Here is a 23871-nt window from a genome sequence, read left to right on the forward strand (position 1 = left end):
CAGGTGTGTCAGTGGCTGTAGCGGAGGAGCTGTGGGGTGGTGGTGCCGACGCAAAGGGAGCTCTGGGTGCAGAGTGTCTGGGAGCTGCAGAGATGGGGCAGCTTGAAACAGTGAGTGAGATCAGGAGCTCAAGGCCAGCAGGGGCCAGTCACCACTGTACAGGTGCCATCGGTGGGGGTCACCACCGGGGGCAGCAAGGTAGATCTGGTGCCATGTCCCGCTGGGTGAGGTTGGTACTTGGGGCAGTCCAGGAGCAGGAGCCTCTGGGGGCTGGTGCCCTCTCCCGGGATTCGGATCGGGAGACAGTGCCCAGGTGAGGGGACAGGTGGTGTACATGAAGCAGGCAGATTTCCTGTTTTGTTGCACTTCAGAGGTGGTGACCCTAACAGGACCCCCAGCGGTGTTTGTGTAACTGCTCTGGGTGCCCCACTCCCTCCCAGCTCTGTGTGGTAGGATACCCTGCAGTGCATGGACCCCTGGGCCAGTGGTGCTGCAATGTGTGTGCATGGCCCCTGGGTTCTTTGATCCCTGCTGGAGCTGCCCAGACTCTCCCAGCATGCACCAGGGCACACACACAGTCAGGCTGCATGCTGGGTACAAACACACACACACAGCTCAGCCACGGCTGTGAGACATAAAAGTTGCCGCGTGGGCACAATTTGTTGTAACTGGGTCAGGAGAGTGTCACAAGCTGGTTATAAAAACCTGTCTGCCCTGGCAGTGGGGACAGGGCCTTCCTGCGCCCAAATCCAGGGGGACACTGAACAGCTCCTGTCTGGTCCTGTTACGCTAGAAGGAAATTGTGGGCTAAAGCCCGGCCTGAGCATAGAAACCCTGCTGCTGGGAAGACAGAGCTTAGCAGTTCAATGCAAATGATGGACAGATAAGAATGTCCATCCTGCAGAGCCGAGGTACCGCCCTGCAAAGGTGACACCAGGGGGCAGTATTCCCTCACCAATCAGCCCTTTTCCAAAGGGGGCATGTCCCCGCTCTGCAATAAACCTGGGTTTTGTCTGCCCCTTTCCATCTACCCCCAGGGACATTGCTGTTTCCAGCCTACTGAATGTCATAGGAAAATGCTCTGTGCAGGGAAGGGAGCAGAGAGCTCCCAGGGGGAGGTGGGGTCTCACCATGGATAAAACATCAGTGGTATGTACAGTACCTGTGTAGATCTGGGTGCTTCTCCATCCTGTAACCAAACACAGACAGAGGGGTGAGAATGCCCCTGAACACAGACACACTGAGCAGCAGAGAATGTCACACAGGGTGACACTAGGGGGGAATGGAACTTACTGAGCTCAGCCTGGAGTTTGTCTAAAAATAAAACCAAGAGAAATGAGTTAATACCACATAAAGCGACCAGATGTCCCCATTTTATAGGGACAGTCCCGATATTTGGGGCTTTGTCTTATACAGGTGCCTATTACCCCCCATCCCCTATCCCGATTTTTCACTTACTGTCTGGTCACCCTAATATCACATTATATTGCAGAAGAGAAGTGAGTCAAAAAGATTTTAAAGCAAGGAAGTTAAAATCCTTAGACTCAGCCTGGCGGCTACATCAGCATCCAGAGCCTGGCACTTCCCGAGCAGCAAAGGAATTAGCACGGGGAGAAATATTATAACCGCACCCGGCCAGGTGCAGGAGGTGGTAGAGCCAAACAGGGATCCCTCAGCAAATGGAAAATATTAACCCTGTGAAGCCTGCAGAAAGGAGCATAAAGTACATCAGGTGAAGTGCATGATGGGAATTAGGAGGCTAAATGGAATTAGCAGAGTGAACAGTCAGAGATATAAAACAAATACCAGGGAATTATTTCAGTCCATCAGTATCAGGAAGCCTGTGAGAGAATTGATGGGTCCCCTGGATCAGCAGGGGGGGAAAGGGAGTAATTGAGGAAGGTAAGGACAGTGCTGAGAGACTGATTTCTTTGCATCAGTGTTCACCACAGAGAATGTTGGGGAGAGACCTGCCCTGGAGCTGCTCTGTTCATGAAATGAATATCAGGGATTGAGGTGTGAAGAGGAGATATTGGAACAACTGATAAGTTAAAGAGCCAGCAGCCACCAAGAGCAGCGTAGATCCCTGTTAGGTGGCAAATGGCAAAAAGTTCTGAAATGATGTCAGAGCAATATGGCTGAGCTGCTAACAATAATACACTTCTCTCATTAAAATCAGCTACTATTCTGGAGATTCAGGGGGTTGGGAATGTCATACACAGCTTTAAAAATTTGGCCAGAGTAATTCTGAGAATTACAGCCCAGTGAGACTTATGTCAGTTGTGACAGACCCAGACCAGTTGGGTACAGGAGTCTGGTAGAGGGCAAATATACTGGTCACTTGATAAGTAGTTTTCTGTTCCCTGAGTGACCAGAGCAGGGCTGTACTAGAGTAATAAGGAACCTGCTAGAACCAATTAAGGCAGTCAGGCTGATTAGAACACCTGCAGCCAATCACGGCAGGCTAATCAGGGCACCTGGATTTAAAAAGGAGCTCACTTCAGTTTATGGTGGGTATTTGAGGGGCTGGGAGCAAGAGGTGTAAGGAGCAGAGTGGAGCAGGCTGCTGGAGGACTAAGGAGTACAAGCGTTATCAGACACCAGGAGGAAGGCCCTGTGGTGAGGATAAAGAAGGTGTTTGGAGGAGGCCATGGAGAAGTAGCCCAGGGAGTTGTAGCTGTCATGTGGCTGTTACAAGAGGCACTATAGACAGCTGCAATCCACAGTGCACTGGGCTGGAACCTGGAGTAGAGGGTGGGCCTGGGTTCCCTCCAAAACCTCCCAACTCCTGATCAGATGCAGGAGGAGTTGACCCAGACTGTGGGTTCCACCAGAGGGGAAGATCACTGAGGTGAGCAAATCTGCCAATAAGCGCAGGACCCACCAAGGTAGAGGAGGAACTTTGTCACACAGTGCCTGGTAAACTGTCTGAAACAAGAACTAAATCAGAATTCTAAATCAGTTGTATGAGAATGATAGGAAAAAATCCAACTAGCACAGCTGGAAAAGTAAACTGAGGGTATGTCTACACTTAAACCTCTACAGCAGTGCAGCTGCACCACTGCTGCTGTGGGGCTTCAGCATAGACACTACCTATGCTGAGAGGAGGGATTCTCTCATCGTCATAAGTAACCCACCTTCCATTGACCTAGCACTGTCTAAACCAGGGGTTACCTTGGTATATATAAACTACATCTTTCAGGGATGTGGATTCACGCTCCTAAAAAATGTAGCTACACCAATATAAATTCCTAGAATAGACTTGGCTTGTATCTCACTAATCTAGGAAATGTCAGTGAGTATGTCAGTACAGTATGGCACAAAGGAGAACCCAATGGCATAATTGATGTGGACTTTCAAAAAGTTTTTGAAAAAGTTCCTCAAAAATTTTTTAAAGGAAATTAAGGCTGCCTATGCTACCATTTATGGCTCCAAAACTTCTCACTCAGAGGTGTGAATATTCCACCCCCTGAGCAACATAAGTTACGCTGACATAAGTGTTAGAGTGCACAGCGCTATGTCGGTGGGAGAAACTCTCCTGCCCGCATAGCTACCACTGCCCGCTGGAGGTGAATCATTATGCTGATGGGAGAACTCTCTCCCATCGGCACAGAGTGGCTACACTAGAGATCTTACAGTGGCCCGGCTGCACTGGTACAGCTGTAGTGTTAGGCTATGTCTGCACTAAAGAGCCTCTAAGTCATCATGGGGTGAGGGGTAAAGTATTGTCCTGGAACAGAAACCCCCTAAATGACAGAAAACAAAGAGCAGGAATAAAGGGTCAATTTTCATATGGAAAAAGGTTAGCAGTGGGGTGCCTCAAAGTCTTGTGTTAGGACTGGTGTTTAGTCTATTTCAGCGGTTCTCAAACTGTGGGTCAAGACCCCAAAGTGGTTTATGACCCAGTTTTAATGGGGTTGCCGGGGGTGGCTTAGAGTTGCTGGGGCCTGGGCCGGAAGCCCGAGTCCCACCACCTGGGGCTGAAGCCTGAGGGCTTCAGCCCTGGGCATTGGGTATCAGATTACAGGCCCCCTGTCTGGGATGGAAGCCCTTGGGATTCAGCTTTGGCCCTGTCCCCCCCCCCAGGGGGCGGGGCTTGGGCAGGCTAAGGCTTCGGTCCCCCATCCTGGGGTCTGGTAGTAATTTTTGTTGTCAGAAGGGGGTCGTGGTGCAATGAAATTTGAGAACCCCTGTGCTATTTATCAGTGACTTGGAACAAAGGATAAGCCCTAATGTGGCAAAATGTGCAGCTAACACACAATAATTTAGGTTACCAAAGAAATCTGAGTTATTTCAGTGGGACCAAGCTTGGATAACACGATGGCTGATGAAATTCAGTGTTGATCAATGTAAGGTAATGCACATTACAAGGATAATTAGACCGATGTATGCAGGTTATTGGCTTTAAAATACTCAGGAAAAAGACCTGGGCATCACTGTGGACACCTCTGTAAGAGCTCTGCTCAATGTGACCTAAACTCTCAGGGTGAGATTCTGTGCTCAGAACCCGTAGCCCAGGGCACAGGGGGGCTAAGGCAGCTTTAAGCCCACATTGCATCCCCCTGACCCTGGGTGCTCTGGATGCGAAAGCAGCCCCCGCTGTAACTCAGGGCTTGTCTGCAGGGCAAAGTAACACCAGTATAAAATAAGTTGGGCATTAAACCACTCATGTTGTACTAGTGTAATGCTCCATATGAAATACACTTATTCCATAATAAGAGTGAGTTTTTCTAGCTTAGCTTATGCCGTTAGTGACAGCAGCCTTTCCCTGGGCGCATATGGGCAGCAGCATGGCCCAGAATCTCTCCAGCACCGTGCACTGTGGTCTTGCCCCGACACCCCCTTCTTGTTCCCAGTCCCATCTTCCCTACAATAGGGCTTGTAAGTGGGGCCTCAGAGGGCAGCCCGCAGCTGTTCTCTGCGCTGCCTGCGCTGGAGGAATCCTCCCCTAGCTGGATCCAAGCCTTTTGGAGCCTAGTTCTGCTGTTTTGGTCTTTTTACTGACCACAAAGGGGTTGAAGGATGGGTGAAAATCTCACACTCCATCTATTGAAAAGTGTCCAGCCTTTCTGGGTAGGAAGGTAGCATTGAGCAAGTGACCTGGGTGTCAGAAAGCCAGCTGGGTGCACCAGCCCAATGAGATCAGCCTGAGTCTGCAGGCAACGCTGTTTGCTGCTCACACTTACCAAGTGGGGCTGGGATGCTGACATTAAAGCCTGATCAATGACAATTTAATTGTCACCATTTGCAATTATCTCACTGCTGATCATTTTAACAGAAATATCCAACTTCTGTGCTTCTCCCTCACAACTGGATGCAAGGACTGATACTGGGGAGGGGGGCAGTGGGGCAATGGCAGAAGGCAGCTACCTGTCATCAAAGATTGCTGGGGTGAGGAACAGTGAATTCAATTCCTGCCATCTAAATACAGAGTGACCACTTTTATGCTAAAACAGGAAGGGAGAGAGGGGATGCATTTCCCTTTCCCTCCCCTCCCCCCATATGAAATGCCTCCTGGAGAGGAGAGTAAACACACGCCCATAAACTGCAGCGATGGGTGGTTCAACCTGTCCCCACAGGCTGTGTCCTCTATGGGTCATAGTAGCCGACCCTGCTGCTTGAGTCCTAGACCCACTCACATCAGATATGGCTGTTGTGGGAAGGAAGGTCTCTGTTTATCGAGTTCCCTGTCTGGTGCCCTCTGTGCCTATCCCTTGAATGGCCCCAGCTCCCGACTGTGGGAATGGGGGAGGGAAGAGAGTGATGGGAATGGGACTTTGACCTGGGCTGGATAAGGAACAGGGTCTTGCTGGCTCCATCCTAGGCCAGATCCTGATCTTGTGGGTAGTGTCTGCCCCTTGGTCCTAGGGATAACAGGGAAGAGCTCCCCGTAGGGGGAATAGTGGTAGATAGTGGATGTACCAGCAAAGACTGGGGTGGAGGTGCCCTTCCAAAGCTGGATGCTAAGGTCACTATCACTGCTGAGCACAGCCTGAGCGAGAGCATCTTGTACCCAGTGTGAGCAGCGTCTCAGAACAGCTGTGCAAATCCTGAGTGTGTTTGTGTTATTACAGCATCCTAGCCACAGCTCACCAGTGCAGCTGGTGCAGAGAATTCTCTGAAAGGCCCAGGGAACCTGACAGTGACAGTTAATTGTTCTGATTGTTTAGTGCTTGGAAATGAGCCCAACATAGCTCTCTCTGGGCACATACACAAACTTTCCATACAACTCAAAATTAGTGAATCCCTGTCACTTAAACATGGACTCAACCCACATAACATATCTGTTAAAGCAGGGCTGGGGAACCTTTTTTCTATCACGGGCCACTGACTCACAGAAAAAAATAGTTGGGGGCCACACACAGCCCCACAGGGGCGGGGTGCAGCGCAGAGGCTCGGGGCTTCCCCTAGGCTCTGCAGGGGTGCCAGAAATGAGAGGTTCAGAGTGCGGGTTGGGGCTCCGGGTTGGGGCAGGGAGTTCAGGTGTGGGAGGAGGTGAAGGCTCTGTCTGGAAGTGTGGGCTTGGGATGAGGGATTTTGGGTGCAGGAGAGGGCTCCAGGCTGGGGTGAAGGGATTTGGAGTGCAGGAGGCAGCTAGGAGTTGGGGTGTGAGCTACAGCTGGGGGTATGGGCTCTGGGGTGGGGCCGTGAATGGGACAGGGGGTTGGTTCAGGGCACAGGTTCCAGGATGGCGTTTGGGTGTGGGAGGGGGCTCTTTATTCATTTATTTATAAATGGACACAAATCTGACATCAGGAACTATAACATTCAAAAACCAGTTGGAGAACGCTTCAGTCTCCCTGGTCACTCAATAACAGACCTAAAAGTGGCCATTCTTCAACAAAAAAAACTTCAAAAATGGATTGCAACATGAAACTGCAGAACTGGAATTAATTTACAAACTGGACACCATCAAATTAGGCCTGAATAAAGACTGGGAGTGGATGGGTCATTACAAAACCTGATTTCCCCCATACTAATTTCCCCCTACTGTTACTCACACCTTCTTGTCAACTGTTTGAAATGGGCCACTCTCATTACCACTACAAAAGTGATTTTTTTCCTCCCTTGCATCCAATGAAGTGGGTATTCACCCACAAAAGCTCATGCTCCAAAACGTCTGTTAGTCTATAAGGTGCTACAGGACACTCTGCTGCTTTTACAGATCCAGACTAACACGGTTCCCCCTCTGATACTTTTCCTCCCTTGGTATCCTACTGTTTATTGAATTGTCTCATTAGACTGACCTCCCACTTGGTAAGGCAACTCCCATCTTTTCATGTGCTGTGTATTTATACCTGCTCCTGTATTTTTCACTCCATGCATCTGATGAAGAGGGTTCTAGCCAACAAAAACTTATGCCCAAATAAATTTGTTAGTTTCTAAGATGCCACAAGGACTCATTGGTTTTTTTTTTAAACATCTGTCTCTCTCTCTCTCACCAAGTTCCTGCCTCTTGTTACTTAACCTTTTGCTCTGTGCTGCCTCCAGAAGCAGTAACTGGCCAGAGGAATGAACAACCAGGATCACCCCCAGAGCCACCATCCAGTGACTGACTCGTGGGAAAAACAGCTCTGCAAGAGAAAGTGCCATTGACTTGGGAGCAAACACATACAGAATGAAGGCAGGACACAATGACAGTGGTGACTCTGTGACTAGTTAAAAGAATCTCACAGGGAAATATGGCTGCTTTGTGCTTTATTATTAAACCAGTGAGAGCCCAAGCTTTAGCCTGGTTACTGAACATGGTTAATAAATGGGAGGGGGCATGCTGGCAGTAAGGAATGGCATAATGGAGCTGCACCCATCTCCCACAGACACATTCAGGCATTCCCTAGGTGGCTCTAAGTGATCCCAAAGCTGCAGCCAGTGCAGAGTAGCCCTTAGAACCAGGGAGTTGTGACCAGCTTCCTGACACCCCCGACTCTCCTCAGCCATATGAAAGAATCTGGCCCAAAATATGATGATGCAGGATTTTAATAAAAACAAAAGTTGAGCCTGGAGATTCAGAGTAATAATTCCTCCAGAGTCCTCTTCTCTGGGCCTTGGAGCAATGGCTGACTAGAGGGTCCTTGCTAAGTGATTAGTGTGATGTATTGAAAACTGGGTAAAAAATTACAAGCTGACACTTTAAAGCCTGAGGGGATTCCTGGTCTTACTTGCAGGCTAGAGGGCTCTGTAGGGAAGCGTACATCTGGGTCCTCTGCAGTCAGTCTGCAAAAAGCCAGCCTAAAGCAGGGTAGGTTTGGTTCTGCCTTGCTGCCTTAGGGAGCAGCCTGCTTTATGTCTCTCTGTATTTGGCTGTGGCATGTTAGAATTCTGGATTCTTAAAATAAAGCAGTGTGACATCACAGCCTTTCAGGAACAGTATTTATGCTTTGTTTCTAACTCTCCGCGTGTTCGGTGAACATAACAATCAGGTAATTCTAGGCACATCATAAACTAACCAGCAGTGTAGCACTATGAGACCTCAGACAAATAGTTCTTTACAAATACAACATTCTTACTATTATAGTGATGAAATATTCATTCAATAGTAACCAAGTTATTTGGTAGATAACAACACATCCTTTTTTTCTAAAAATTAAGGTGCCTTTAGGTAAGATTTTGTTTCTGCATATTTGGGGCCTGAACTTCTATTGCTGGTATTTTCAGATGTAATCTAAGTAGTAACACTCAGATCATATTCAGGGCTCTCTTGCGCTAGTCAGGAAAAATAGTTTTATTACCCAGATTTTCATAAATATTTAGCACCCACAACTCTCACTGAGAACAAAAGAGAATTCCCTTCCCCACCCCCACAGAGAATCATGATATTCACAGCGTATGTGCGCACATGCGCGTGCACACACACACAAAGTGAGATACAAGCATAAATACTCCTGCTGGAAGGCTGCAGTGTATCATGACTTTATTTCTTAGAATCCAGAATCTGAATACACAAGAACCCCAGAACAGAGAGGGAGGCGTCTCCCTAAGGCAGCAGGCACAACTCACCCACCTTGTTCTACGGTGGCTCATCTATAAGCACAGTTAGTGTGCGGCAGGCTGGGGTGTAAATCCACTGTGCACTGGCCTGCTGCACACTAACTGGCTGTGTGCACCCTGCTGCACTGCACTAAAAGTTTTCTGTTGCACTTTGATCTGTTCCTGTTTTAAAGTGGGGGTAGATCAAAGCACAGCATGGAATTTTTAGTGAATGTAGCAGGGTCCAGCCCAGGCCTGCACAACATACAGCCCGCGGGCTGCATACGGCCCGCGTGGGCTCACTGTGCGGCCCACGGGCGGTGAGTAGGCAAGCGGCGGGGTGCTGCAAGCCAATGGCTGGCTGGCCAGCCGGCGGGTGGGTGGGATGGTGAAGAGGCCAGTGGCAGGCTGGGGAATGAGGATGAGCCAGTGGCAGGGGGCGGGGGTAGCAGCAGAAGGTAAGAGGCCAGTAGTGGGCAGGCAGGTGAGCTGGCGGTGGGGGAAGGGGGGTGAGGAGGTGGGCAGTGGCGGGGGGCAGGTGAGCTGGCGGCGGAGGGGGGCTGAGGAGAGTGGGTGGGCAGTGGTGTGGGAGGGGGAGGCTGAGGAGGTGAGCGGGCAGGCAGTGGTGGGGGGGGGCAAGTGAGCTGGCAGCAGGGGAGGGGGGCTGAGGAGGCAAGCGGGCGGGCAAGTGAGCCAGTGACTGAGGAGACGAGTGAGCGGGCAGTGGCGGGGGAACAGGTGAGCTGGCAGCTGCGGAGGGGGGATGAGGAGGCGAGCGGTGGGTGGGGGACTGACTAGGAGGGATGCAGCAAGCCAGTTGGGGGTTAGGGGGAGAAGAGGGGTGTGATGGTGGGGCCAAGCAGGGGGGTGTTGTGTTTCCAGGGGGCTGGGTGGCACGGGGGGGGTGTTTCAGCGGTGCCGGGGTGGGGTTTGGTGAGGCTGAGGGGTTTTGGCCCTCAGTTGTTTTCTTTGGAGTAATATGGCCCTCACTGCTTTATGAGTTGTGCAGGCCTGGTCCAGCCCAAGCTCAGACATCTATACCACAATTTAACAAGTCCTTAGCCTGAGGCCCTTAGCCTGAGCCATCTGGCCTGGGTCACCAGCGGGTTTTGAATTGCAGTGTACACATATGCAAAGGGAATTGAGGTTGTTCAGGACTTTACAAGATGTGCTCAGCATGTTGAAGGTTCAGGCCAATAAACAGGAGACACAACGATAAATACTCTCCGCCCATGTCTGCAAGGTCTCAGTCTATCCATGTGCGGCACAGACGGGTACTGACCTGCTATGGAAATCTCTGACTCTCTCTCCTGGTTGAGTCGGGGGTTCCTGACAGAGCAGGACACTTTCTGGTTGGACTCTTCTGTTATAACAATGGCAATCTCTGCTTGAAACAAGCCATTGGCCTCTTGGGATATTTTTTCAGAGGCTGATGGTAAGATCTGCCCCTGGAGATCACTCCACTGAGCCTTGGGCTGTGGGTACCATCCGGCTGATCGACACACAACCCGGATCCCTCCGTTCTGATGTCCCTCCACAGAGATGGCAGGAGCAGAGCCCAAACCTACAGAAAAAATAAATGAACTTGTGATAATCCTACAGTGCCCAGTAATGAGCCAAAAGTTTTATTACACAGTTATCAAAAGCCATTTCCTATTAAACTGAGAATTGAATGTGAGTCCATAGATGTGGTTGATTAGTTAAACTGCCCAGATTCCAATTTGATAGAATTAATCTTAATGACAGGGCTGTTCTATGCACAAACTTGCTCCAGTTTAGTTAAAGTGGTTTTTTTAAATCAGTGCAAACCCCCGTGTGGACACTTTTATATCAAGAAGGAATCGACTCAAGCTTAATTAATAGAAGCCATTTCCAAAACATTTAGGAGTGTCCCTATCGGGTTTTGCACTACTTCATTGTAACCAGTTCATGTGTATGTATAGACCAGAGGTGGGCAAACTACAGCCCGCGGCCCCATCCGGCCCGCAGGACCGTTCTGCCCGGTGCCTGAGCTCCTGGCCTGAGAGGCTTGCCACCGGCCCCTCCCCCACTGTTCCCCCCTCCCCCGCAGCCTCCGCTCACCGCACTGCCGTCACAATGCTCTGGGTGGTGGGGCTATGAGCTCCTGGGGCAGCGCAGCTGCAGAGCCACGGCCTGAGCCGGTGCTGTGTGCTGCGCGGCCCGTGGCTGGCCCAAGCTGGGCGGCACGGTGCCTGTTGTGGTGCAGCCATGCTGCCAGCCACCGGTGCTCCAGGCAGCATGGTAAGGGGGCAGGGAGCAAGGGAGGGGGGTTGGATAGAGGGCAGGGGAATTCAGGGGTGGTAGTCAGGGGCTGGGGCAGTCAGAGGGCAGGAACAGGGGTGTTGGATGGTGCAGGGATCCCAGGGGTGGGAGGCAGTTAGGAAGGAGAGGGAGGGTTGGATGGGGCGGTGGGGGGCAGTTAGGGGTGGGAGGTCTGGAGGTGGTCAGGGGACAGAGAGCAGGGGGGTGGATAGGGCAGTGGTTCCAGGGGGGCCATCCGGGAACAGGGGGGTTGGATGGGGCAGGAGTCCCAGAGGGGCCATCAGGGGGCAAGAAGCAGGAGGGGTCAGATAAGGGGCAGGGCTGGGCCACGCCTGGCTATTTGGGGAGGCACAGCCTCCCCTAACCGGCTCTCCATACAATTTCTGAAATCCAATGCAGCCCTCAGGCCAAAAAGTTTGCCCACCCCGGTATAGACAAACATTAAATTAATTCACTACCAGAAACCTTTTTACTGGGGAGTTCAGGTTGCCTTGGCTGTGCCTTGTACCCTTCCAGAGCACAGAAGTTGGCAGCAGAAAACTGAACTCCTCTGAGAGCCAGGAAACACACCCACACTCACACCCACAAAACACACACATTAGATAACAAAAAAATGCAGGGTTAAGGTAATGCCTTCTGCCCCAGATCACACTTTTACTGATGAGCTAAACTGAAATAAAATGACCTTAATCTCAATGATCTTAATCCGGCTGGTGGGAGCAGCGACCCAGTAGGGGTGGCAGGCGGGAGCAGCGGGCAGGTGGCTGGCAGGAGCAGCGAGCAGGCGGCCAGTGGGAGTGGTGAGCAGGTGGGAGCAGGGAGCAGTTGGCCAGCAGGAGCAGCGGGCGGGTGGTTGGCCGGGGCGGCCAATGGGAGCAGTGAGCGGGCGGCCGGCGGGACCAGCAGGCAGGAGGCCAGTGGGGGCGGCCGTTGGGAGCAGCGGACAGGTGGCCGGCGGGTGCATTTTCCCCCCTCCCCCCGCTCATGGCAGGAGCAGAATGCACACAGATATACTTATGAACTCTGGGTCTGTGCTCACCAGGCACAACAACTGTGAGTGGTGTGTTAAACAAGGGGCACACTGCAAGAACTTGGTTGTTGGACTCAAGAACCTGAAGCAAAGGACACTGCCCAGCATACTCTGCGGAAGGTGTCTTGCTCATGCTTCTGCGTTTATGAATATCGCTTGTGCGGTTTTCTCAGATTAATGCTAGGTTACTTTTATTAAATAAACTATTTCTATCTCAGACTCTGTGCTTGCGAGAGGGGAAGAATTGCCTCTTAGGGCTAGTCTACACTTACGAGCCGGGTCGACGCGGTGAGTTCGACTTCTCGGAGTTCGAACTATCGCGTCTAATCTGGACGCGATAGTTCGAACTCCGGAAGCGATAGTTCGAACTTCGGTACTCCACCACTGCAAAAGGCGGTGGCAGAGTCGACCTTGGAGCCGCGGACTTCGATTCCGCGGCGTCTGGACGGGTGAGTAGTTCGAACTAGGGTACTTCGAATTCAGCTACGCTATTCATGTAGCTGAATTTGCGTACCCTAGTTCGAACCCGATTCTTAGTGTGGACCAGCCCTTAGAAGTGCCGAGAGGGTAGAGTTAAATTTTCCCACGTTACTGGGTGGGGGATCAAGCCGGTTTTGGTTATATTGTCGAACAGGAACCCCCTAGATATTGAACCCGGTGCTTCTTGCTGCCCACTCCAACTGGCAGAAGGGCTACATTATTATAGCGCTTTTCGATTGTCAGCGTAACTTTTGTCAACAAAAGTTGGCAGTGTAGACAAGGCCTATTTCAAGGTGGATGAATTTTTTGTTTTGATTTTGTTTTTCTTTTTTGAGATGTAATCTGTATCCAGGAGATAATTCGGAATGTGCTGAAACTATATTTGAAAAGAAAATAAATTACACCTGCAAACGCTCGCTGGGAGGGGTGATGGGGATAGAAGAGGAGATGGGAATAGGTGTTGGGTCTGCAGCAAGGAATGTGGGTATTATGGGGAGGGAGATAAATTGGAATGAGTGGAAGGAGAGGAAAAAAGGGTTGGGGCTTCCTCAGGTAAGGGAAAGGAGTGGGATGGGAGGGATTTGATATTGTGAGGGGTGACAGTAAAAGTTGTGGGTTTAGGGGCAGGGAGTCCTGTCAGCCCCAAATTCTCTCCTTCCCTGTGCTGAGATCTGGGGGAGCCCTACCCTTTTGCAGGGCTCTGAATTCCTTTTTCTTCCCACTGTATGTCCTGGGATCTGGGAGACCCTGCCACTCTTGGGGTATCTAACCCCTTCATGTAATCTGTGATCACGGGGGAGTGGGGTGGGGGCTGAATATGGTGGAAATGTAAACATCTGAAACGCAGGAAATGAAGAGTTAAAATACACATCACCCCTGTGTGGGGTTGCCAGACTGTGGGGGAAGGGGAGTTGAATTGAGTGAGCCTGCAACATGGCTGGGGAAGTCTGGCTGGACCGGGGGCAGAGGGTCTAGCTAGGCTTGGTAGTGGGGGTGAGGATCCCAGTTCAGTGTGCAACTCAGACTACATAATCGAGGTACTGTGTGGCCCACTAGTAAGCTGCTGCCTGTGTGTGCCCCCAGAAACGCAGGGCAGAGGGGAGCTACATGTTGTGGAGGATGGTGGAGAAGGAAACAGACACACGAGTCTCCTCTCACATGCTTAAAGTAGCCGCTGTGTAATAAAACTGTCAAGGTGTTGGGACAGAGACCTGGGGTGAGATTTCTCTCACCAGCCCTGTTACAAGCTACACACTGCAAACATCGCAAAGCAGGACCATTAGCCCCACTGCACTGTCACAGAAGGTACAAGGGGAGGGGCAGTGAGCAACCACAGAGCAATTGAGTGGCCAAACAGAGTGTTCCCAGGACATGGACTATTCTTCAGTCTGCCACTGAGCTACTGGGGGACCTTGGGCAACTCACTTCTCTGCTCTGTGCCTCAGTTTCCCATCTGTAAAATGGGGATAATGATGTGAAGCTCTTTCAGGTCTACTAATGGAAAAGCACTATACTATACTTTTGATGATTACTTAGGCACATTCATGTAGCAACTGCAAACCTAGATGAGAACAACAACCACGTAACTGGCCACTAGCTCCTACAACAAATGTTTCCCTTTCTGTTAAAGAAAACCAAAACAACTAGAAAATTCACTGACAAAACCTTCGTTAGCACAGAGTTCAGGCTGCCTGGTGTTATTATCTCCTGCCCTTCCATAGCACAGTAACAGCTCTGAGACCCTGTCCCCACTACTCTCTCCACTGATCAGTACAGCTACACTACACACAGGGAATGCGGCTGCACTGCAGGCAGATACATGCTGCAATTCAAATCAGTGGAACACAACACAAACAATGCCCCCTTCCTGTAATCCTTCCTCATGTCTATTCACTGACAAAAAACTTAGTTACCTCCAGGTAACCTTAACTCTGTGTTATCTCCTGCCCTTCCCAAATGCTGAGTTCAGCAAAACTCAGATCTCTAAAACCAGAAAATCCATAGGGAAGGTAAACATCCAAACAACCTTAACTCTGCCCTTGTGGAGCTGGCAATAGCCACTGGGAATTGGCTGCATGCACTAAAGCTGCATGCACTGTGCTTGGTGTAGCTGTAATGACTAGTGTGGGGGATTATTTGGAGCATATTAGCAGAGCTATCACTGTGATATGTGGAGAGGTGCAGGTGTACCTTGAGGGATCAATCATGCCTCATTTCAGTGCTGAGTTGTGCAGGTTGTGTCAGTAGCAGGGCACAGACTCCTTGCCATGGGGATTGTCAGCAGCCTGGTGTTAGATATGCCATTGATCTCCAGGGCTTGGTGAGGGGTAAGTGGAGGTAATGTCCCAGAAGGAATCCTCAGGGCAAGGGCGATGAGGCAACAACATTTTGCAAGTCAGAGGTGGTTTGTGTGCAGCAGTGTTTGAATGGAGACCAGGAGTTCGCTACACCTGACCTAAACCTCATGTCATGGTTACAGAATTAGCTGCACCTCTGTCCCCTTGCTGGTCTCTCTGACAGCACCTTCAGGGGTCAGGCCCCCTTTCTCTACATGTGCTGGGGTCAGGGAATTTCTCAATTCTCCCACTCTTAGACCAGGCTCTGGGCTACAGGTTCCTGTGTTTCAACCACTGTTACCCTGAAGGGGCCAGACACGAGCCGAGATCAATCCTAGCTAGTGGCATCAGTTTGGGGTGGATCAGAGTCATTGTTCAGCCCCAGTTGTGCACAAAATAGTTGTAATAACCACAACATGTTAATGCCACCTGATTGTTTGGGGGTATTAGTGTGTTTCATTAATTCCTTGCTCTAAAGACCTCAAATTTGGGCCACTAACCCAACCCCAGACTCCAATGAGTTGCAGCAATTTTCAAGACAATCTGAGGCCTTGGTTATGCTGGCAAGTTTCTGTGCAGTAAAACAGCTTTCTGCAGTGTTACTCCCAAGGTGTACACACTGGCAAGCCACTTTGTGTGTGTAACCCCTCTGCCAGGCTGAAACGATAGCAGCAAGGGCCAGGTTCAATACCTAGGGGTCCCTTCCCCACAACGTAATGCAGACCAGCTCGAGCCCCCACCCAGTGACCTGGGAAAATCTTACACACACCCCTGGGCGCCTCAAGGAGGCAATACTTCCCCTCTCGCAAGCACAGACTCTTGGTGTAGCAGAAAAGGTTTAATTACATAAGATAAACAACAACAAGCATGAAATTTGGAGAATACCTCAACTGGAGTTCATAGGTCAAACCGTGAGCAAAGACCCACCCCAGCAACTTGGGCCGTGTCCTTCTCTCTGGGCCCTTGAGTCCAGCAACCCCCCTAAATCACCCACAGTCCCAAAAGTCCCACAATTCAAAAGTCTCTGTCCCGGGTCAGGCAGCCCAGAGTTCAAGAGTCTCTTTGCAGAGGTCCCCCTCCCCAGCCTAGGTAGAAAGGGGCACCTTACGTGGTTCGGGGCCAGCTGCCCTGCCTCTTCGTGGGGTTCTGCTTCCCTTAGTCGTCCCCGCAAACAGCTCAGCTCCGCGTACTCTGTGGGCTGCTCCACTCTGCCAGCTGCTCTGGTCCACCAGCTGTCCTGTGATCCGCTCCAGCCGTCCTCACGAGCTGCTCAGCTCCACTCACCCAGTGGCTGCACAAACTGCTCCACTCTGCTCTGCCAGTATTGCTTCAGGCTCCCCCACTCATCAGCACAGTGCTCTCAGCTCAGCAAGTCCAGCTCTTCAGTGATTTCAGCTCCACTCATTAGCACCGTGCTCTCAGCTCAGCAAGTCCAGCTCTTCAGTGATTTCAGCTCAGTAACCTGCATCTAGATTCTTAAGGGAATCAAAAGTTAACTCTGACATTCCACAGTGGAGAGAGGCACAGGTGGAACTGGTGCTTCTGGCTCACACAAGGAGCCTGCACCACCAAGTACAGATACTGGCCCCCAGCCTCTCTCCTCTCAATGGGTTTTGGAACCCATGTGCCCCATCTAGCAAGCGCTATCCAGCTGACAATGAAACCCCCCCATCACAAGACAATTTTGTAGTTCCCCATTTACCCAATAGGGTGACAACATTTCATTCCTCCTGCCCCAATAACAACGAAATTGGGGGCTCCCACAGCTGTGAAAGTAACCATCCCATGCTGCTTTGCGGTATGCTAAGTGGGGTGGGAGTGCCCATGCAAATAACCGAAATACCAATGCAACACTTTCCGCACTCCCCATAATTTACCACCAGATGTCAGGGTGGGGCTCATCCTGACTCTGCTTACATGTGCAGAAACTGCGCAGTTGAAACGCTGTAATAAAACCACCCCGACAAGAGGCGTACAGCTTTCTGCACTGGGGCTACAGCACCATGGTGCCACTGTAGACACCCTGGTCGATTACAGTGCTGCAATTGGCCTCCGGGAGGTGTCCCACAATGCCTGTTCTCACCTTTCTGGTAATCGATTAAAATTCTACTGCCTTGCCCTCAGGTGACCAACCATCAGCCCTACCCTTTAAATTCCTTGGGAATTTTGGAAGTCCCCTTCCTGTTTGCTTGGCATGTGGTGGTCTCAGTGCATCTTTCCAGGTGACCATGGCTGTTCCATACACCAGGCGGTCCCCTGCTTGGAGCAATGCTGAGCTGCTAGACCTCATCAGCATTTGGGGAGAGGAGGCTGTCCAGTCCCAGCTGCGCTCCAGCCATAGGAATTATGATACCTACGGACAAATTTCACGATGCAAGACAGAAAGGGGCCATGACCGGGACACGCTGCAGTGCAGGGTCAAAGTGAAGGAGCTGCAAAACGCCTAACACAAGATGTGGGAGGCAAACCACCACTCCAGCGCTGTGCCCATGAGTTGCTGGTTCTACAAAGATGCGATACTCGGCGGTGACCCCGCCTCCACTGTGAAGAGCCCGTGGATACTTCAGCGGCTTCCGTGCCAGTCGAGAGTGGACCGAGCCAGGAGGAGGAAATCTTGGATGAAGCTGCGAAGAAGGGGGGGGGACCAAGAGCCAGAGGATGACTTGTTCAGAGATGCATGCAGCCAGGAGTGCTTGTGTACCCTGGAGGTGGCTAGCCAGTCACAGCGTTCAGAGCTTGTCAAAGTGGAAACAGGAGACGAGGCCCCATGTAAGTGGCTTTGATTTTGGGTGTCGCTGAAGTGAGTTGCTGCGGGGAGGAGGGTTGGAGAAGGCCGGCTTGTTTCCGGGTGCTGAGCTTGCAGGAGGGATTTGCAGAAGGCTGATTTGCGTCTGTGCGATGCGCGTACCACCACATGCCTAGGCAGAGTGGTGGGACAGGGTGTTGATGGACTCCCTCACTTCACGGGAATCTGCCTCAGAGATCTCTCATGAAGGTACTGGGCAATCTGCTGCTGCAGGTTCTTTGGCAGAGCTGCTTTGTTTCTATCCCCATTAAGGGTAATGTTCCTGCGCCACTCGGCCATCACTGGGTGGGGGGGACCATAACTGCACATAGGCTAGCTGCATAAGGGCCTGAGTGGAAGCCACATTCTTTGAGATGACCCTCCCTTGATTCCCTGCTCACCCTCAGCAGTGAGATATCCTCCATAATGAACACAGCCTGTGGAAAGTGTGGGGACAGGAATGATTATCAGGCCCCCCCCATACAGTGTTGGATCTCCCCTAGAGCCACGTGCCCAGTGTTCAGCAGGGTCTGGGAGCAGTGATTTCCCCTGCCCCTGCGGCTACTCACCATTTTGGGGGTCTTGTGGCTTATGTGTGCTTGCCTGGGGTCAGCCAGTTAGTGACAGGTGTGTGAGTACTGGCTGTGTTCTAAAGCACTGAAACAGTGTTGTCTGTATTGCAAACAATACTGCTTCTGTAAAATGTTGCATTTAAACTTCTCAGAGATGACTCAGCCTCCCTCTTTGTTATTGGTGGCAAAACGGCTGCACAGAATTAGGAAGCAGCCACGAAGAACTAAGCAGGACTTTCTGCATGAGGTTATGATGCACTCTGTCACCGAGAAACAGGAATTGAAGGAGTGGTGGGACAGTGAGAAGAGGGAACGAAAGGAGAATACAGCACACCAGAATGAAGCCCCAGCAGTGAGATATCTTCCATAATGGTCACTTCCTGTGGAAAGTGTGGGGACAGGAACAATTATCAGCACCCCCTACAGTGCTGGATCTCCCCAAGAGCCATGTGCCCAGTGTACAAACAGGGTCCGGGAACAGTGATTTACCCTTCTCCTGCGGCTACTCACCATTTAGGGGGTCTTGTGGCTCACATGTGCTTGCCTGGGGTCAGCCAGTTAGTGAAAGGCGTGTGAATAGTGTTTGTGTTTTAAAACACTGATTCAGTGCTCTGTGTGTTGCAAACGATAGTGCCTCTGTAAAATGTTTCATTTTGGTTTCACAAATCTGATCTTGGGAGCCCAGCCTCCCTCTTTTTTATCAACAGCTGAACGGCTGTGCAGGATTAGAAAGCGGCCATGAAAAAGTAGAGAAGACCTTCTGTGTGATGTCATGCTGCACTCTGCAGCCGAAAAACAAGAGTTGAATGAGTGGCAGGACAGTGAGAAGAGGGACCAAAAGGAGAATGCAGCACGCCAGAACGAAGCCATGGAGCAGCTCTTAAAGATTATGGAGCGCCAAGTGGACATGCTCCAGGCACTCCTAGCGCTGAAAACTGAGCAGCTCCGTGCCCACACTCCCCCACAGCTGCTGTTGCAAAACTCTTTCCCATGTGCCACCCCCCTGTCCCACAGCACCAACACACAGTGCAGCTCTGTGGATTCCCAGTACCTACTGCACTCAACACCCGTTCCTCTGCAGTTTACCCTGCTTAAGTACAGTACCCGCTGCACAGTACTCCAAAGGACAAGGGTCATGGGGGAAAGTAATTTAAAGGACTTACTGGTACGCCGGAGTCCTGAGCAGGGGCGTAGCATCAACCAGAAGAGACGGGGCCTTTCGAGATTTAAAGACCCTGTGGCACCGGCTGTGGCTGGGAGCCCCATGGCATTTAAATCAACCCGGGGCTCCCAGCTGCAGAGGTGGCTGGGAGCCCTCGGGGCTCAGGGGCGAATTAACGGGCCCAGGGCTCCTGCTGCCAAGGAGCTCCGGGCCCTTTAAATTACCATGGGAGCCTGGCTGCTGGAGCTCCGGCAGCGCTTTAAAGGGCCCAGGGCTCCCCACGGTGGCCAAAGCCCTGGGCCCTTTAAATCACCGCCACAGAAGCTGGTCCAGTCCGGCATGGCGTTCTGGCTCTTGCCAGTACACGGTACCTGACCGTACCGGCTTACTTTCACCTCTGACAAGGGTGCATATGACATCTGGACATACACAAATCTTAAACCATCCTGGGACACCACTTCCCCAGGACCCTCCCTTCCACCATCCCCCATAGCGCTGATTTGTTATTCTGTTTGTGTGTCTCCTCCGGTTGTTGCTTTTTAATAAAAGATTTGTTTTGGTTTGAAAGTGACCTTTATTACATTAACTGAAAGTAAACAGAGCCCTGCAAAGCAACAGTAAATTTTCTTAAATCTTCACAGTGCATCATCCACACCAACACAATCACCTCCTAGCATTACAAGTACTGCACTCCCGAGCATAGCAACAAATATCAGTGGCTTTCAGCTTCAAATTGCTGCCTCAAGACATCCCTGATCCTTATGGCCTTGTGCTGTGCCCCTCTAATACCCCTAGTCTCTGGCTGTTCAAATTCAGCCTCCAGGTGCTGAAACTCAATGGTCCAGCCCTGAGTGAAGCTTTCACCCTTCCTTTCACAAATATTATGGAGTGTACAGCATGTGGAAATAACCATAGGAATATTGTCATTGGCCAGGTCCAGCCTCCCATTTAGGCAGTGCCAGCAGGCCTTTAAACAGCGAAAAGCACACTCAATAATCATTCTGCACATGCTCAGCCTGGTATTGAACCACTTCTTGCTGCTGTCAAATTGCCCCCGTGTATGGTTTCATAAGCCAGGGCATTAAGGGGTAGGTGGGGTCTCCCAGGATCACAATGGGCATTTTGACTTCTCCTATGGTGATCTTCTGGTCTGGGTAGAAAGTTCCTGCTTTCAGCTTCCTGAACAGGCCAGTGTTCTGAAAGTTGTATGCGTCATGCACCTTTCTGGACCAGCCTGCTTTAATGTCCATGAAACACCCATGGCGATCCACAGGAACTTGGAGAACCATAAAGAAATATCTGTTTTGATTAATGTACTCGGTGACTAGGTGGTCTGATGCCAGAATTGGAATATGAGTGCCATCTATCTCCCCTCCGCAGTTAGAGAAGCCCATTTGTGCAAAGCCACCCACAATGTCACACACGTTGCCCAGTCCACGGTCTTTCGCAGCAGGATGCGATTAATGGCCATCCACACTTCCATCAACACGAGTCCAACGGTTGACTTTCCCACTCCGAACAGGTTAGCGAACAATCGGTAGCTGTCTGGAGTTGCCAGCTTCAACAGTGCAATCGCCACACGCTTCTCCAACAACAGGGCAGATCTCATTTTTGTGTCCCTGTGCCACAGAGCTGGTGCGAGCACATCACACAGTCCCATGAATGTGGCTTTCCTCATTCGAAAGTTCTGCAGCCACTTCTCATCATCCCAGATGGGCATGACGATGTGATCCCACCACTCAGCGCTTGTTTCCTGAGTCCAAAACTGGCGTTCCACTGTAGTCAGCACCTCCATGAATGCCACAAGCAATCTCATGTCATAGCTATTGCGCGTGGCGAGATCAATGTTAGACATGTCTTGCCTTTGTAGTTTAAGGAACAACTTCACTGCCACTCGTGATGTGTTAGTCAGAGCGAGCAGCATATTGGCCAACAATGCAGGATCCAGTCCTGCAGACTGAAGAGGCAGAGAGCACACTACGCAAACCATTGAAAGATGGTGCCAAATGTGGAAGGAAGTACTGGGATTGTTCAGATGCAAAGCAATGCATCACAGGGCATTGGGACAAGGCCCAGGATGCCTTGCAACCCCCTCTGCCTTCCCACAACACTTGGCGGCAGAAGAGGAAGACATGCTCTGCGGGATAGCTTCCCAGAGTTCACCGCTCTGAATGATGATGCAAATGCTGCAAGTGTGAATACGCTATTGCGCAGGCAGCTGACAATGTGAACACACAACAGCAATTTCCCTTTAGCACTTGCCGAGTGGCGCTGTAACTGCTGGTGAAGAAAGTCTGCCACTGTAGACATACTCTGAATATGTGTCTGGGTTTTAAATAACTTAGAAAAAATGGATATTACACAGCAAACTAGACTCAACTTTATCCAGGGCAGAGCTGCTGCCCCACTCAGGGCCGGCTTTAGGCCAATTCCACCAATTCCCCTGAATTGGGCCCCGCGCATAAGAGGACCCTGCGCCCAGTGAGAATCTCTTCCCTGGCTAGAGGCGCCTTTTTAATTTTTACTCACCTGGTGGTGCTCTGGGTCTTTGGCAGCACTTCGGCGGTGGGTCCTTCGCTTGCTCTGGGTCTTCGGCGGCAGGTTCTTCAGTGCCACCGAACCAGGGGCGGCTGTAGACATTTTGCCGCCCCAAGCAGGGCGGCATGCCGCGGGAGGCGCTCTGCCGGTCACCAGTCCCGTGGCTCCGGTGGACCTCCCACAGGAACGCCTGCGGGAGGTCCACCGAAGCCGCGGGACCAGCGGACCCTCCACAGGCATGCTGCAGGAGGTGGCCTGCCTGCCGCCCTCCCGGTGACCAGCAGTGCGCCCCCCGCGGCATGCCACCCCAAGCACGCGCTTGGCATGCTGGGGTCTGGAGCTGCCCCTGCACCGAACACACCCAGAGTGAGTGAAGGACCCGCCACTGAAGTGCTTCCGAAGACTCGGAGCACCGCCAGGTGAGTACAAGCCCCATGTGGTTTTTTACATTTTTTTTCAATTGTCATCCCTGCCGGGGGCCCGTCGAAACTGTTCAAATTGGGTCCCGCACTTCCTAAAGCCAGCCCTGGCCCCACTATAGTGAGAAAAATTGTGTCATCTCACAATGAACCCTCTGACTCCACTTATTACCCTGTTGAAGACATTAAAACATCAGAAGAAGTTACTGACCTGCTACATGTAGTTCCAATATAGCACCTTCATAAGAGACACTGGACTGAAAAAAACACTTGTACTGCCCATTGTCAGAGAGTCGGATATCGCGTATTCTCAGAGAAACACTCCCATTGGTATGTGGTCTCTTAAGAGCTCAGTTCTTCCTCGATATTCCAGCATCTGCTCTCCATACTGATCCTGCCCATCACGGTACAGGTGCACAGCCAGAGAGAACTGGGATCGGAACCATCTCACCTCCATGTTCTCAGCGCTCATCCTGGGGGAGAGGTGGCAGGGCAGGACGGCCTCCCCACCTAAGGAGGCAATGACTGGGTGGCCAGGTACAGCCACTGTGAACTGTGCTGTGAAATGTACAATGAAAAAAGGAAATTAAATCAGTGAGGGGCTGGGGCCTGGCGTTAATTCAGCAGTAAGACACACAGTAAGAGAGCGCCCTGCATTAGAAGCGAGACTATTTAAATTCAAAAGCTTGAGAGAGCAAACTTACCATAAACCAATCAAAGGTCTGAACACATGTTACACTTATCCCAAAGAATTCTCATCTGGCACATGGGACTCTTTGGTAGGTTCCAAAGTCTTTCAAACCTTTCTCTAAGGGTTTGTCCTCTTCGTTAACAGGTCCTGTCACTTTGCAGCCCAAGATCTCGGGCCTCTGGTCAGTTCAAAGCCAACTTTTATACCAAAAATCTTTGTTCTCTTGGGCTTCTGGGACCTGGTCTAACCCAGTTTATGCAATTCTCCCGAGGGGTGGTACTTCTCTGGAGGTGTTACCTGTCCCTCAAGTAATTACCCCCCATGGTTTGCAAATTCTGAAGGAGATGGGGTAACCCTCCCCCATGGCATAGATTACAATCCCAAACCTACAAAGATACATATAACATGTATAGATACCATTGATAAAGGGGTACAAAAATAAACGGAACATTCATAAGGTTAATTTGATAGTTCCCAAAATGCCTCATGTGGCTGCAATATCTGTCACAGAGAGTTCACATGTGAGTGTTATACACTGTCCCTACTATCTCTGAATAGAGCTCTAACTTCTCATAGGCACCCTGGGGATAATGGTACTGGGGGCCTGG

The 23871-nt window shown here is 51.0% G+C and overlaps 1 pseudogene; it reads right to left on the reverse strand.

Annotated features, from left to right (window-relative positions):
* Positions 1 to 784: 784 nt before the first annotated feature.
* Positions 785 to 23140, reverse strand: LOC123346990 (annotated as a pseudogene).
* Positions 23141 to 23871: the final 731 nt, after the last annotated feature.

Source organism: Mauremys mutica, chromosome 12 (assembly GCF_020497125.1).
Source record: "Mauremys mutica isolate MM-2020 ecotype Southern chromosome 12, ASM2049712v1, whole genome shotgun sequence".
Lineage (NCBI taxonomy): Eukaryota > Metazoa > Chordata > Testudines > Geoemydidae > Mauremys > Mauremys mutica.